The sequence below is a fragment of the Grampus griseus genome (genome assembly GCF_964374135.1).
Source record: "Grampus griseus genome assembly, chromosome: 7".
Classification (NCBI taxonomy): Eukaryota; Metazoa; Chordata; class Mammalia; order Artiodactyla; family Delphinidae; genus Grampus; species Grampus griseus.
Window position 1 is genome coordinate 98,273,485 of NC_139001.1, and position 16,511 is coordinate 98,289,995.

The following is a 16,511-nucleotide window of genomic DNA, read 5'->3' on the forward strand; positions in this document are numbered from 1 at the left end:
GTTTTGTCCAGATATATGCCCAGGAGTGGGATTGCTGGATCCCATTTGTTACCTGTAGATTTTTTAATGATGGCCATTCTGACCGTTGTGAGGTGGTACCTCACTGTCTTTCTGACTTGCATTTTTCTCGTAATTAGCAACGTTGAGCTTCCTTTCATGTGCCTGTTGGCCATCTGTATGTCTTCTTTGGAGAAGTGTCTGTTGAGGTCTTCTGCCTGTTTTTTGACTGGGTTGTTTGTTTTTTTGTTGTTGAGTTGTGGTTCTCACAGTTGGATGTGCATCAGAATCCCATGGAAGCTTGTTAAGTAAGACACACATTGCCAGGCCCCAAGCCCAAACCTTCTGGTTCCTTGGGTCTGGAGTGGGGCCTGAAATTTTGCATTTCTGACTAGTTCCCAGGTGCTGCCATTGCTTCTGGTCTGGTGATTACCTGTTGAGCAATACTACTTTCCAGATGCTCTGTATCATTCCCTATTGTAAATGGAATAAAACTGAGCCTTAGACAAGTTCAGTGACTTGTCCAAAGTCACACAGTCTGTATCCATACCCAGGTCTGCCAGGTGTGTCTGCCTTTTGTGCTCTGAAGAGTTAGTTTTAGAGAAAATTAAAGCAGCTTGTATAATTTTCAAGGGTGCTATTTTGGCTTTTAAATGGACAAGTATAAATTTCAGAAAAGATAAATAAGAAGACAAAACGAATGCAGTCTTTCTTAAGCCGGAAAAAATGAGCAGATGTCTGTATCTAACGAGAGTCTAAAGTCTGTGAACTCCAGTAATACATCAGATCGGCAGAGCAACACTTCGATCCTACTGGATTATGGTTGGAAGCTATTCTGTCCTTTGGAATTGTACTGTCAGTTCATAAAGACATGGTCTACATAACCCATTAGCGTATTCTTACCAGTGAAAGGCACAGAAGGAAAGAGTGAGCTCTTGCAATGTAGGGTTTGAAATACAGGCTAATGAAAGGCACAAAGTGACAATTTACTCATGAACGTTTGAAACCACTGTTCATATCTTCCACATTTTAACAAACAGGCAGAAAACTGAACCTACACAGCTATGATTAATCTACTTTAAAGAAGGAAAAGTGAAAGTCCGATGGGAGGAAAAACGTTTTCCCTAACAACTAATTTGAAAACCTAAAAGACTCTCCCTTTCTCCTCTTGGCTTGGAAACAGCCATTTCTCTATATTTCTTGAATTTAGAGTTTTTACCTTCCCAAAGGGTTTCAACTTATATTTAAATGAAAAGTCATTTCCCCGTTTTCTACAGTTTGGAAAATAGATCAACTATATCAAAATGAAAAATGTGACCGTATATACACTTAGCTTCCTTCAGGACATGGAAAAAAAGATGGTACCAGAAGCTGACCTGCGGAAGCTTCTAGAAAGGTCAAAATGCTCAACAGAAAACAGTGATGCCATTTTTCTTTCTACTTTTGTTAGTGTTCCCGATGTTACTTTCATTTCTCGAGAAACCTACAACTTTTCAGAGCAAGAAATATGCTCTAATGTGACATCCCTCTCAGAGGATTCAGTATCCTAATAACAAAGAATGACAGAGATGATGTGGACAGTTTATCAGTTACAATTCTGCTGTTTAAATGCACAAAATATCCAAAGTATGTTGTAAATTCAAGTGGCAGGTATCACAGTGCTTGGTCTGAACTGATCTCCATGCATCCTGGGAGCACATCCTGACAGGCAACCCCAAAGACCAACTCCTCCAAGGTGACTGCTCTTTAAGGGATTGTTATTTAGAAGCAGGGTGGGTCAGCCACCCTGGGATCTCTCTTACCTTGCCCTCTTTTAATTACTCTAGATTACTCTAACAATTTGTAGATTGTTAATGTGATCATTTAAAAAGTTGCCAACTGTTGAGTCCAGGAGAATTTCTCCTTCATTTTGATTTTCTCATCTTCAAGTCTGAAAGCTTTTTAACTGTCTACATTTATGGCCAGTGAATATAGATGATTAAGCTTTCTTGCCAATAAAAAGACTAGGAACACTGGAAGCAGAAAGCCCTTTCTGTCCCTACATAAACTCCTTAACTTTGCTGAACCTCAGTTTTCTCACCTCTATAATGGGCACAACAGAATCTACCTCCGTAAAGTTGCAGGCATTAAAGGAGATGATGTGTACACAACCTCTATCACAGAGCCTTGAACACAGGAAGTGTTCGGTGAGTGGTAGTATGATCACTGTCTCCACATGGGCCAATTAGCTTTTAATACAGATAATAGTATTAACTGTTCACAAGAACTGGAACATTCCAAAGCTAGCAAGCTTTTGTAGGTATAAGGTTTGGTCTATGGAGGACTAGACGCTATAGAAGGGACCAACCAGCAGAAATCTGTTCTCACGACTGAAAAATAGAAGCTGTGAACCTGCAGTTCTCTGGGGTCATGATGGCCTCATTTTGACATACAAAGCCAGTCCATCCACGTAAATAAATCTTTGCTACTCTAAATTAAATGTATGCACCATCATATGTATTGCAAAGTAAATTTTACTCAGAGTTGAATTTTTGAAACAAGCTAGGATTTATTAGCATTGGGTTGGCTAAAATACTCACATGAAAAGTTAACTGCTGGTGTAGGTGGTATTTGGAAACACATTTAATCTTCAATAGAAAAAGAAATTCAAGAAAACTTGGAAGAAGAGATCTCTGAAATGAGATACTTTTAAAGATTTTCAGAGTTAAATGGAAAATAATAGATAATCAGAGAAGAAGTAAAATTCTAAGGTGTGTAAAAGGTTAAAAGAGTCAAATGGCAGAAATGCACATGTGTGTGGTATGGACAAGCTGATGTAACAGGAATGACCAAAGTATCATTGTATCCTGTTTCAAATAAAGGCACAATTTTATATTATTAGGCCCCCAGATTTCTACGGCATCCTTTTTTGGATTCATTCCCACCTTATGCATCAAAGGTCATAGCAGGAAACCAATAGACTGAATACTGGCACATTTCCTCTTGAAAAAGGCAATTCCATTGAGAACGGGTCATGAGCCATCATTTATCTAGGGATTATGGGGCACAAGGTGGGAGCCAAGGCCAGGAATGAAGCAAAGAATAAAAGGAAGTTCCAGGATCAAAAGGTCACTTCTCCCATAAGGCGAGGCAGGCTCTGACATTTCTTTCCTCCCAGATTGATTTTCCCACCCCTGAACTAGGTGTCACTCTTGACAGACCTTCCAGGGCAGAGATGTTGCTGTTCACTCTGAAGCTTTTTGCTCTTTACCAAGAAAATAACAACTTTTTTCCCATTTGGAGAAGAGACTTCTTCCTTCCTCCTAAGCATAGACATGGCCCACATGAGTCCACAGCTTTATTGAGGACCATGCTGGAGACAGGGGGGTGGTACCTGAGCTCACCCTGGACCCATATTCTTAAGCCAACCTAACTTTCATGACACAACAGGGACTCTGTAAACAGCCAATCCATATTTCACTTGATTTTAGGAAAAGCTTTCAAATGAGAAGTTGGTCTGACTCTGTTCATTATGCCAGATGGCCCCCCAGTTGGCCTGCGTTTAACTTAGTCTGTAACTCACTTACTTGGTTATCATCCCTAAGGGAGTGAAGGAACTTAAGCCATTTACATTCACAGCCCACCAGGTATATTCCCCTAGCATATTGTGGGGAGAAATCCTAGCTGGGAATAGAATCCTGGGCCTAAATCCAGCATTTTCAAATTTTGAGAGGGAATTGAACTTGAATTTATTTTTAAAGAAAGGAAAACCTTGGGACTGAAACTTATTTGAAAGAGTTTTGGGCCAAGTACACGTTTGCAAGGAAATGTTGATTACAATTTTCCTCTCCTCATGGACTCAGCCAATGGGGTGGGGTGGAACCGTGTAACTAGCCAGCGAGCTAATGTGTGCATAAAAAGAGACATCCTGTGAAATGTTGCATTCCGTGGTTTCCTGATACTCTAAATATAACTTCATTTCCTTTCTGATGATTTTTCCTTTCGAATGCAGTATTTTTTAATATTTTACAGAATTCATGTAATCATAGTTTCATAATTTCACATAGCACGGAGTTAAACGAAGTTTTTTTTTTTATCTTCAGCATCCATTTCTAAGTCCAGTAAAGATAAAAATGGCAAAAAAATAAGCTTGCCTTTTCTCTTCTCATCAGTTAAAAAAATTCATAAGCATATATTTGTAAAACTGGAATTTTAGTATCATAAAATGGCTCCAGTTGGCAGTGAGTCTCCCTCAGAGTACGTGTTTTAGTTTCCTAGGGTTGCCATAATGTAATGAAGAATCACAAACTGGGGGGCTGAAAGCAACAGTCCCGGAGGCCTGAAGTCTGAAAGGAGGGTATCGGTAGGGCCCTGCATGCTCCCCCGGCTTCTGGTGGCCACTGACAATGCTTGGTGTTCTCTGGTGTGCAGCCGTACAGCTGCAGTCTCTGTCTTTGTCATGACATGGCTGCCTTCCCTCTGTGTGTGTCTGTCTCTCCACCTTTTCCCCTCTTCTTAGAAGGACACTAGTCATCTTGGATTAAGGACCCATCCTATGCCAGTATGACCCATCCTCACTTAGGCCTTAATTATATCTGCAAAGACCTTATTTCCAAATAAAGTCACATTCACAGGAATCAAGGGCTAGGACTTCCACACAGCTTTTCAGGGGACACAATTTGACCCTTAAGAGTACCCAAAGCCAAAAAAAACTGAAGATGGCAAGGTAGAGGAATTGATAAGACAGTTGACTTCAGTAGGAAGAAATCAGCTTTGATTAGTGAGTTCCTAGGATTTGTCAATATCATATCCCTTAAACAAGTGGTCATTCCTAGCTGTAATTCCTGGCCAGACGAAGTGGCAGGCCAAAAACCCTAGACATCTCAGATATATTTATATTTTCTCCTACCTTATATAATTAAAGTAAGCACACCAAAGAACTTTATTCACAGACTATCTGGTTCCCTTTGATACATGGAAATTTAAAAGTATTTCCAACATTACTTGCAAGTGCACTAAACATAGGTACTAAGCAGCAGTGCTTCAGAAGGAGGCATGGCAGGGATGTGAAAATGGGGGGAGTTTAATTCTGGGGGACTTCCTCTCTGATCACTGTCTACTCATTAACTTAGTTTGTGCCACAACTCCCCAGCAATACCCTGGTTTGCAGTGGGATTCCATTTTGAACATGTATGTTGACTTAATGAGAAAAGTGTTTATCTGTCTTCCCTTATTCTAATGATGCAACTATTTACCTGTGCCACTTGTTTTTCACTGTTATTTATTAATTCAGATTCATCACCTATTATTTATTGATTCAAGAATGTTTATAGAGTTTACATTACTTGATAGGCAGCATTCTAAGTACTGCAGACAAAGCAAGGTTAAAAGAAAAAGACAAAGTTCCTGCCTTTGTGGATATCATGTTTTAGATGAGAAGACAGATAATAAACAAACAAAATGTAATTTAATTTCAAGTAATGACATATGTTATTAAAAGATCAAGCAGGATGAGTGGGTAGGAAATAACAAGGGTACTACTTCAGAGAGAGTGATCCCATAAGGTCTCTCTGAAGAGGGGACATTTGAGGAGTTTTGAATGAAGTGAAACTTTGAAATGTGACTGTTTGTAGGAGGAGCATGTTGGCAGAGAGTGCAGGAAAGTACAAAAGCCCTGAAGTGGGGCATGCGATGTGTCCCCAGACAATTATGGCTGGAAGGGAGAGAGAGGAAGGGAATTAGAGAAGAATCTGGGAGCCAGTCACATAGGACCTCGTAGGCTGTGTCAGTAACTTCAGGTTTCTAAAGTTCTCAGCAAAGGGAAACCATTGGGGGATTTTGAACAGGGAAGCATCGTGATTTGAGTTACAGTTTTTAAGGACTGCTGTGGCTGCTGGATGGAGGATACACTGTTGAGACGTGAGAGTGGGAGTGCCAAGACCACTTAGGAAATGATTGCAGCCATCCAAGCAAGAGATGGTGGTAACTTAGCCTGACCTTGGTAGCAGAAAAGAAATGGTGGAGAGTGAATGGGTTTAGGATATGTTTTAAAAGTAGAGCAAACTGAGAGTTCTCTGGTGCCGTAGTGGTTAGGACTCTGGGCTTTCACTGCCATAGCCTGGGTTCAATCCCTGGTCAGGGAACTGAGATCCCGCAGGCTGTGAAGTGCAGCCAAAAAAAGAAGAAGAAAAAAGTAGAGTGAACAGAGTTTGATGATTGTATTGGTCAGGGTCTAGCATGGACCAGGAACCATTCTAGGTCTCTCTGTAGATAGAATTAAATACAGGGAATCACCCAGATAATGGACTAGCTGAGAAGCTAAAAGGAGACAGTCAGGCAATCCAGAGATTAGCCGAAGCAAGAAGTCCCAAGCATTCCCTAGGGATGGAGGGATGCTAGCAGAAGGTGACATTAAACCCCAGAAGCTGGACCATCCAATGGGAGCTAGAGCGGTGGGTGGGAGGGGTTGTCTGGCAGGAGGCAGAGTGAGGGAGGAGAAGCAGCTGCTGCCAGGAACAGCACAAGTCCCGGAGAAGGGAAGAAATTCCTTGTTTTCTCCTCTCCTCCTGCCTTCCAGGATTCTGCCATTGCCTTTCATTGGCGGCACCTCCTCAGAAGCCAGAGAAAGAGGGAGCCTGGGAAACATAGTTCCCGGTGACACAAAGCAAAGCAGGGGAAAGGAGAGGAATGCATCTGAGAACAAACAGGCAATTTACCAGGAAAGACTGGTGGATGTGGGGTATGAGAGAGAGGGGTCAAAGATAACTTCAAGTTTCCATATACTAAGACATCAATATACACATCTCACAGTAGGCACATATACTAGGGGATTTACCTACTCATTAACATATAGATTCTGTGATATGCAAACATGTATACACTTTGTGTGTGTGTGTGTGTATATATATATATATATATATATATATATATATAACACAAGCAGGGATGCCAAATGGCCTTCATCTCAAATGGTAAGGACATTCAGTGTGCAGAGGCTGCCTGAATTACTGTATTAAAAAGGATTCTGGGGCTTCCCTAGTGGCGCGCTGGTTAAGAGTCCGCCTGCCGATGCAGGGGACACGGGGTCGTGCCCCGGTCCGGGAGGATCCCACATGCCGCGGAGCGGCTGGGCCCGTGAGCCATGGCCGCTGAGCCTGCGCGTCCAGAGCCTGTGCTCGCAAAGGGAGAGGCCACAACAGTGAGAGGCCCGCGTACCGCAAAAAAAAAAAAAAAAAAGGCTTCTGAGGCTGTATCCGTCTTCAGCAGGAGGCGGGTTACAGAGGTTGGTAAGCAGCGCCTGCTATGGGCCTGGGAGCGGGCAGCTGCCACGTGCGTGCCAGGATTAGCCACGCCGGCACCGAAGCAGTGGGCTCTGCACAGCAGGATCAGCGGCAACCATCCCCTCACCGAGAGCACTTCGTAAAGGGACCTCAGTGATCTTCCTAAAGACAGTAATAACAGCTATCATGAATCCCCCGTGGAAGGAAATAGCCATGATTAAACTGAAGTTCATGAAAAAGAGGTATTCTCATGGCCCCTTGTCTCCCAGGACTTTGCGGAGGGCACCTGGTGTGGGCTCAGCCCAGTGGATTATCCCTTATTGTAGCGAGTGCACAGGGTGACCCACACCAGCTCTGCTCCTGCTGACGCTGTCATCTTTCTGTCGATGAATCCAGGCAGTTCATATCTCGGGGCCAGATCTTTGAGTTGACGGTCTATCATGAGGTTAATCTAGAGTGAACGGTGGTGTTCACTCAGACGTGGTGTGGCCTCGGCTTCCGACTACAACCCCGTGCCGTTCCAGTGATTTCCCGGCATGCTCTGGAGACCACCCCAGCTGGTACCTAGCCCCTTGGCAGCCAAGGCTAATGCAGACATCCGGGATGGTCTCTACCTCAGGCAAGCCTTCCATGTTGGATGGGAAAGTTAGCCCAATAGGCTTTCTGAAGTACAGTCGAGGATCTCTTTGGAAAGAGGTTTTTGAAATAAAGTCAAGCGTTCTACCACCCAAAAGGCAGGCCTGGGGTTTTCGTGTCTGCGCCTCCTCCCAGGGTGATTGTTGCCCGCCACCCCCACCCCCACCCCGTCAGACGTGCTCACCAGCAGGCTAAGCGCCATGGTCTTCACCTCCCTATTCGTCTTCCTGTGCCTTTTACGTGTTGTGAGATTGGCTTCATCTCCCCAAAATGACGATGTGGGGGATGATCTTTAATACTCCGTTGATGCTTCTGGTGAATGTAAATTCTTGGTTGAACTAATTCACATAGCAATTAATATGAGTATTACCTCAAAATAAAAATCTTTTGATTTTTTTTTTATCTCCAGTGCGATAACGTTATTTTATTGTTCAAAGGGGACTCCCTTCCTGCTGTTTGCAATAGGATTTTTAATAAATATGTAAATTTAAAAATTAATTTACAGCATACATTGGGAGGCTGATTTTCGAAAAGACAAAAATTTGATGGATTGTAAAATTATCCCCCTTAAAATCATCAGTCACAGTGAACAGAATGTACCAACCTTTGATCATTTTAGAGCTTTTTCTTCATCTTATCTTCTGTCAGGGACTCACTTCAAATTGATTATAAAACAGTTTATTTTTTAGGCCATAATTCATTCACAGGTTAATTAGATTTTCAGTTAATATCCCATGATCATATGGGATGGGAGCCAGTGGTGTTTTGTAGTTGTTCAGAGTTGCAGGAGAGAACCCCTGATTGCTATTCCCAAGTGACTGAAGCTACGGGCACTAATCACTAATCACACTCAGACCACATAAAGTGTAGCATCCTTCCCCTGGTTTCTTTTCCAGCTGGCTCACAGCAGGAGATCTTTATTGGCCCTGGCGAAGAGACCAAAATGTACTTAAACACTTTTGTGAGAGGTGATTCCTTTTTCCCCCCTTGTTTACAATGGCATTTCTGTAACCATCTCCTAAAAGATCAGGAGAATGTGTGTGTGTGGGTGTGGGTGTGGGTGTGGGTGTGGGTGTGTGTGGGTGTGGGTGTGGGTGTGTGTGGGTGTCCATGCTTAGCCGGCCTGGACTTGAACATCTCTTTCCTAGTCATTTTCCAGGGAGGAGCAGCCTTTGGATTAGTTTCATAATTTTAAATAATCCTTTTGGTATCACCCGACAGGCATATTTATGGGACAGTGTGTCAGCAACTTCTTGACCAGTGATTTAAGGAAAAGTATTTTTTTCCAGTCACTTAAGAGAACTGCTGATATACATGGCAGAGAAACTCTCCACGCTGTTAGCCAGCCAAGCGAAACATCAGCCCAGTCACATCAAACCGAAACTCTGGGTTTTTACACAGTTGAAGAAAAGATAAGTATCCTCCCCTCTGCTCCCTCCATGCTCACTATTATACCTGGTGCCAGTTCTGATGTATGACAAGTTACTACCTGTTGCACTGGTCTGCTTCTGCCACATCGCATTTTTCTCCTGTGCCCCAAAGGACACAGCCCAGGCCAGACGTCTCCCCGGGTGACCGTGAGGTTTCACTTTGTCCTGCATTGAGGGATTCAGTCACTCCAGGCCTCTCAAAAACCTCTTGTATTCTTTAAGGACATCCAGTATTCTTTAAATTCATCCCAGTATTTCAAACCTTCATTCTCAGGCAATTCCCCATTTTATTTTGTGCACAATGAGGCTTTTTTTCCTTCACATAAAACTACTTGGGTGTTTAAAAAGCCTTGCTGACATATTCAGTCTTTGCATTGCTAGATGATATAATCCCCACTTACTTCCTGTGTTTTACTCTCTAAGCGTGCAGTCAGTCATGCTGCTGATTATTTCAAAGAGCTCGGTTTATGGCAAAAGAAATGCTACTTGAAAGTCATCTGTGAATCAATTTTTTTGAAAATCAAAATCCATTTTCCTGTTTACTTACTGGGAAAGTCGTTACCTTTACTTTCTAAATAAAGGAGACCTAAATGCCTTCTGGGTGATTAGAGCTTTAACTACCCCTCAGGAAATAAATGAGTGTTCCCTTCCAGACTGTATAGCATCTTGTCCGTGGAACTCAATCACTTTCAAAGACAATAAAGGGCGTTAGAGAGGTGAAAGATAAGGTAAAGATAGGAAAAAGAAAGGTGACCAGTAAATAAGAAATACAATTAGCAAACTCCCTTTATTCCACTAACATCTGTGGATCTCCTATGTGCCAGATGTTCTGGGCCCAAGGGACGCAAAGTTAAATAGGGTCACAGTACCTACATGAGAGAGTGAGCCATGGCAGCCAGTACACCACAAAGGCTCACTGGTGCCATGGTAACAGTCGGCGCAGGGATGGAGGGAGAACAAAAAGGACAGTGGTCAGGTCAAAACTACAGTGAGGCATCACCTCACACCAGACAGAATGGCCATCATCAAAATATCTACAAACGATAAATGCTGGAGAGGGTGTGGAGAAAAGGAACCCTCTGCACTGTTGGTGGGAATGTAAATTGATACAGCCACTAGGGAGAACAGTACGGAGGTTCCTTAAAAAACTACAAATAGAACTACGTACGACCCAGCAATCCCATTACTGGGCATATACCCTGAGAAAACCATAATTCAAAAAGAGTCATGTACCACAGTGTTCAATGCAGCTCTATTTACAATAGCCAGGACATGGAAGCAACCTAAGTGGAATATTACTTGGCCATGAAAAGAAACGAAATTGAGTTATTTGTAGTGAGGTGGATGGACCTAGAATCTGTCATACAGAGTGAGGTAAGTCAGAAAGAGAAAAACAAATACTGTATGCTAACACATATATATGGAATCTAAAAAACAAAAAAAGTGGTTCTGAAGAACCTAGGGGCAGGACGGGAATAAAGACGCAGATCTACTCGAGAATGGACTTGAGGACACAGGGAGGGGGAAGGGTACGCTGGGACGAAGTGAGAGAGTAGCAAGGACATATATACACTACCAAATGTAAAATAGATAGCTAGCGGGAAGTAGCCGCATAGCACAGGGAGATCAGCTCGGTGCTCTGTGACCACCTAGAGGGGTGGGAATGGGAGGGTGGGAGGGAGACGCAAGAGGGAGGGGATGGGGGGATATATGTATATGTATAGCTGATTCACTTTGTTATAAAGCAGAAACTAACACAACAAAGTAAAGCAATTATACTCCAATAAAGATGTTAAAAATAATAATAATAATAAATTAAAAAGACTGTAGAAGGCAATATTATGCAAGGTAGTGACAGGTGCAATCAGCCTGTGGAAATTCACAGTATCTTCATTGTGGAGCTGGGCTTTGATTATTCCTTACCCTACAGTAAGTAAGTTCACAGGCTCTTTGAAGAAAGGCCCCATATAAAACCACTGTAGTCACTTGCAGCCCCCCACTTCTGAAAAAATATCCTGTAGTGTGTGGTTTGCTGATACATGGGTCAAAGGGCAATAGACAACACCTTTCCCACCCATTCCAGCCAAGGAAAGAGTAGAAAGTCAGTGTAAGATTAAGAATAAAAGCATCTTTCATTTACCTACTTTGTTTATGTGGTGATAGACCAAGCAGTGGCCTAGGTGTTGGATGTGAGTTTACAGATATCAGAGAGGTCTGTCACCTGCTATCCCTAATGTTTAAGGAGTGGTTTTTGAAGTTTTTTGTTTGGGGGGTTTCTTTTCTTTTGGAGGGGAGAGGCAAAGAATTTAGAAGCATTATGAGGGCATTTACCATCTGTTTAAAACGCCCTTGCCCCAGGGTGGGTAGCGTGTCAATCGTCATCATTTTTCCAGTAGCTTCAGGAAGCCCCCTGCTTAAATATCACTAGATTTTGATAGGCTGTAATATGGAAGAGTCACAAATTAAATACAGATGAGTTTCATTGGACCCACACATTTGTTTTAAATAAATATTGGGAGATTTCATATATGAATTCTAGATTTTCATTTCTCTTGAAAGGTCAGGAGTTCTGGCAAGAATGAGCCCACATGCTCACAGGGTAAGACTCAGCTGGTGCTAAGGCAGGAGGTGGAGTGATTGAGAGAGGGAACCCTACAAGCTGGACCCCTGGACTTGGATACAGGCTCTGCCTGCCTGCCTCACAGCTGTGTGGCCTTGGGCAGGAACCGTAGCTCCCTATGCCTCCCTTTCCTCATGTATTAAATGGTGTAACTAATGGTACCTGCCTTGTAGAGTTCCATCCAGCCTTTAGGACAAGAACAAGCGCTACGTGGATGTTTGTTAAATTAGCAGCAGCTGCCCCTCTAAATGGGCACTTGGGTTCACCACCATCCCCACTACACACTCATGCCATCCGTGCATTTGCGCTGTTGTCACATCCTTCCCAGTGGGCTCCATTGGCAATGAATTTTCTTCCCCTGGTCTAGAACCAGGTCATCCGCCAGCCATCTATGGGGAAAAGGGGGAGTTTCAGCAAAGATAAGAAGGAGACCAATGGGGCATATATGGAAAGAATCTTGGAGCTACTCCTGAAGTTCAGAGCTTTGTTCAGGTCCACAGAGACTTAAGTACCAGAGCCATAAAAGGATGGACAGATGACTCTTGCCCTGAGAATCAGGTTCCCATGCATCCCCAAAGCACCTGAGTCATGGGAAGGTGGCTTTTCAACTGCATCTCTACCTGCTTTCTAAGACCTTGCCTCCATGGGGACAACAACAAGAGAATGGTTCCTTTCACCCCCCTAAGGATCTGCTGCCTGGTGGGAAGGCAAGGATGTGGGCGGAAGGGTGGAATTTGCTATGATTCATCTTAGCTCCTGGACCTGATAAATCAGAACCATGGTTTTCTAGCTTGTTGGAAGGCGGCATTAACGAGAGCTTCCTTCCCTTTAGTTAATTTGCTCACAGATCAAGAGGTTAAAGCTTTCTCTGCCTGTCATCAGCAGAACATTTGTTTCCAACATTACTGGGTGAAGGGCTTGGGTGTTTCTCCCCCAAGGTACCCCCCAGGCGTCCCGCTGAATGAGGCCACTGGTCACACATAAACACACATGCTGCTCCTTTTTACTTGCTGCTGTCCGTCCCGGGATGAACATCTTGATGCCATCACAAACATTTTCCCTTTCAGCAGTTTTTTTTCCTTGAGGCAGGAAAGAGAGACGCTCTCATTATTTATCTTGAGTGTTTGATAGGCCTCCTTTGAGAAGGTCATTGTCTGCAACAGTAAAATAATCATGGGATTTCTGGACAAGCTGGCAAAAGAAAAATGATTCATTATTTCAAGAATTATTTGGCCTTCAGTCCCCCAAATGGATGAAGGCTTCCAACAATATGTAAGAGAGAGTAAGGCTTAACTTATTATATGAAAGGTTCCATTTTAAAGGGAAAAGAAGTTCAAAGATGACATTTTTAGCTCGGCTGTAATATAACTGGAGTCAAGGCAGTGCGTCTGTTAACCCCGTGGTCTTCTGGACGTTATTGTACTATTCCCTTTGCAAAGGAGGCCTCCATGCTCTCCTTCCCTTCTCATCCATTTGGGCTAATGAGATTGGAAGAGTTTTTTTAGATCCTATTCAAACAGCGCCCCGTCTTTCTGGTCCCTTTGGGAATGCCGGAACAGACAGCATATTCATCCATACGGGCTCAACCCGACCTCACACGTCTCGCCGTGTCGCACAGAATCGTGCATCTTCACAGCACAATATATTTTGCCGATAGGAGATGGCATGGTTGTGTAGCCCTTTAACTGCTATGGGTAGTGTCGTGAGATAGACCAAAGGTAGCTTATAACATGACTCACGCCCCCATGTCTGGTACCAAGACGCCTATTATGCTGGGTTATTTTTGAAATCAAGTTTGTTTGGCCTCAGTGCCAGCCAGATACCCAGAATGAGGCAGCTTGACTGATAAAGATACTGAATGTTAAAATGAAAACTGGAGAGGCCGAGCGATCAATATGACCTTCACCACTCCTAAGCCAATAATTTATGGAAATGACGCAAAGACCCTGTGAACTCCTTTGCCTGACAGAAAGGTTTGAAATAATATTTTAAGAAAATTAAAAGCAAACATCCCCTGGACCTTCTTTACAGATTAGATCTGAAATGAAAGACCCTGAGTTACACAATTAACTATTGATTTTGTTTGATCCATCTTTAATTCTCATTGCAATCAAGTTGTGTTTACAGGGTCGTGGTGGGCAGGCATACTTCACTTGGAGCAAGGCTCCTTTCACTTCTACGTTAATTTAAACATTAAATTGTCCTGCACATGTGAGACAAAAATAAAGCTTATGTTTATTGTAGCAGATGGGTGACGTAAACCTTATGAAGTGGCCTTAAGCCAGTCCAGGCGGTTCATGAACATAATCCCTTCTATAATGCAAGAGGCAGTTTGTCATTTGAATATATTACAGGTGGCGGGGAGAGAATAAAAAGTACCTGGATGCTGCCTGGTACTAGAATGTTGTCCAAAGGGGGCTGTAATTTAATCTCCTTACAGTTTCATTTCTTGATTTCATACACCCAGTAATATCACTGACCATCACCCAGATAGTCAGTCTTACTGACGTTTCTAAGAATGTCATCATCGTCCTGTTGACACTCTCACTTAAAAGCAGCAAAACACATCACCAGGTTTCCCCTGTCTTAAGGAGATAGGAATCTGAACTTAAGCAGATTGCTGGGACTGGCTCAGACCGGAAAGACAGCACTTGCTGGCTGAAGGACGCACTTAACAAAATGGTAGAGCCAGTGTTGGTACTGCGGATCACGGGCCTCATCCTTCCAATAACATTGCACCCCAAGACAGGAGCTTATTGTTTCTGCTCTGGCTCCTGCATTTCCAGGAAGCGATGGCAGCTTTGCTTCATCCAACCACAAGCCAAGCCCACCTGGAGGTGCAGAAGAAGGCCCCAGTTGCTCAACAGAGTTGCCCAACCAGCATGGCCGTGGGATGTGAGTGCACAGGTCTCTGCTCTTGACAGAGAGAGGAAATTGCTTTTGCCAAAGGAAACAGTAGTCAGACATCCATTAATCCAAGGTCCGTCCTGGTTCTTGAGGCCGCCCTAGAATCCCGAGACCATGCCTCTGCTAGTGTATCTAGGGACTGGAAAGCAGCTCCGATGAACGTCAGAAATGATCTTATTTTACATGCGTCTTCATCGTGGAAAAGCAGACGTTATAGAAACCTCAGACAAGTCTATGAGCTCCGAAGGGGAACGATGTAGTGAAAATAGATCTAATAATGACTTTGTGCGTTGATATGCGATAAATAGCAACTCCAAGATGTGGTGTCAGAATCTGAAGAAGGAAGCAGAAGCAAACCTAGTGCATGGCCTCCAGAAGTGTGTCATCTAATTGTGAAGTGAGACATTGATATGAAAAGAGACTGCATAATAGAACGAATATAAGTTCAGGGTTGAAATGGATAATGTGGGCATTTAGGCCACGAATTCATAGAAAGACCCCTGTGGATTAGGTACTGTAGAAACAGAACCAGCAGCTGTTAATAACCAAAAAAAAAAAAAAAAGATGTAAAATGTGGTTACTATTGACAATGATATGGAATTAGAGAAAAGAGAAAAAATTCCAATTTAGGCATGTTAAATTTAGGAGATAACTAGGCCCAGAAAGATTAAGAAAGGTGAATGTGAATAGTCATTAGTTAACCTATGGAAAACATTTGCCTGAATGATCTTAAAGACTAAAAATGGGAGGAGGTCAAAAGAAACTAAGCAAGTTAAGGAATTATTTAAAAATTAGGATTAGGGTAAAGGGGCACATTCAGAACTTTGAGTTTGACAGGATATTTGTGTTCTAAATGCCATTATCAGACCAAATAATAGGCTGGTAGACTAGCCTAACAGTTCTCAGGGATTTGTCTCCTAATATATCTGAAGCTTTGTTCTCTATTGACATCCTAATAAAAAATCCTTAGCATGTACGTTCCGTGTGAGCAGTAACTTTGTCTCATACACTTCTCTATCTCCAGCATCTAGAATACTGTCCTGTACGTAAAAGGTGCTCAACAAATATCTCTTGAATAAATAAATGATGTTGCAAGAGCAGTGTAATCCCTATTTAAATATTTATTAAATCCAGGTCCAGAGTTGAAGTAGTGATTGTCAGTGTCATATTGTGGCAAAGGATGGAATCCGGAACAAACGTGGATTCCCATTGGCATTCTCCCAACTAGCACATCCTTCCATTCTAGAACCCCCCAGTGCTTACTGGGTAATGAGGAATAACAGCGTCTTACAGTTGTGTGCAACACACAATATAAAGCTTAACGTTTCTAAATCTTTAGAACAATTTCCACCAAGGAATCTTCTCTTTAGAATAAGGATCAGGAAATTGGTACTGATTCTGAGTTGCTCTGACTCTCGGGATTCGATATGTCAAATATCCTTGGGAAATAAGTTTATCCAAAGCAAAGGCTGACTGGCCCTCGAACTGAAACATAAATGACATTGGGAGATGAATAGCTTAAACCTGAGTAGAGCTAACACTCTTACATCCACAAATATCAGTGTGTCTCTGAATGACCCCTAGCACTCAGTCTCATTGAATTCCATGGCTATTGCAAAGCACCTCATAGATTGGATACCACAGTGCACTGTGACTCCCAAA

General features: G+C 42.8%; 1 protein-coding gene across 1 annotated transcript in view; it reads left to right on the forward strand.

Annotated features, from left to right (window-relative positions):
- The window catches only part of NCKAP5 (NCK associated protein 5), a gene marked incomplete at its 5' end in the record, with an annotated part of 911,020 nt that overhangs the window by 883,984 nt on the left and 10,525 nt on the right, over window positions 1–16,511 (forward strand). The gene's annotated exons all lie outside the window — the stretch shown is intronic.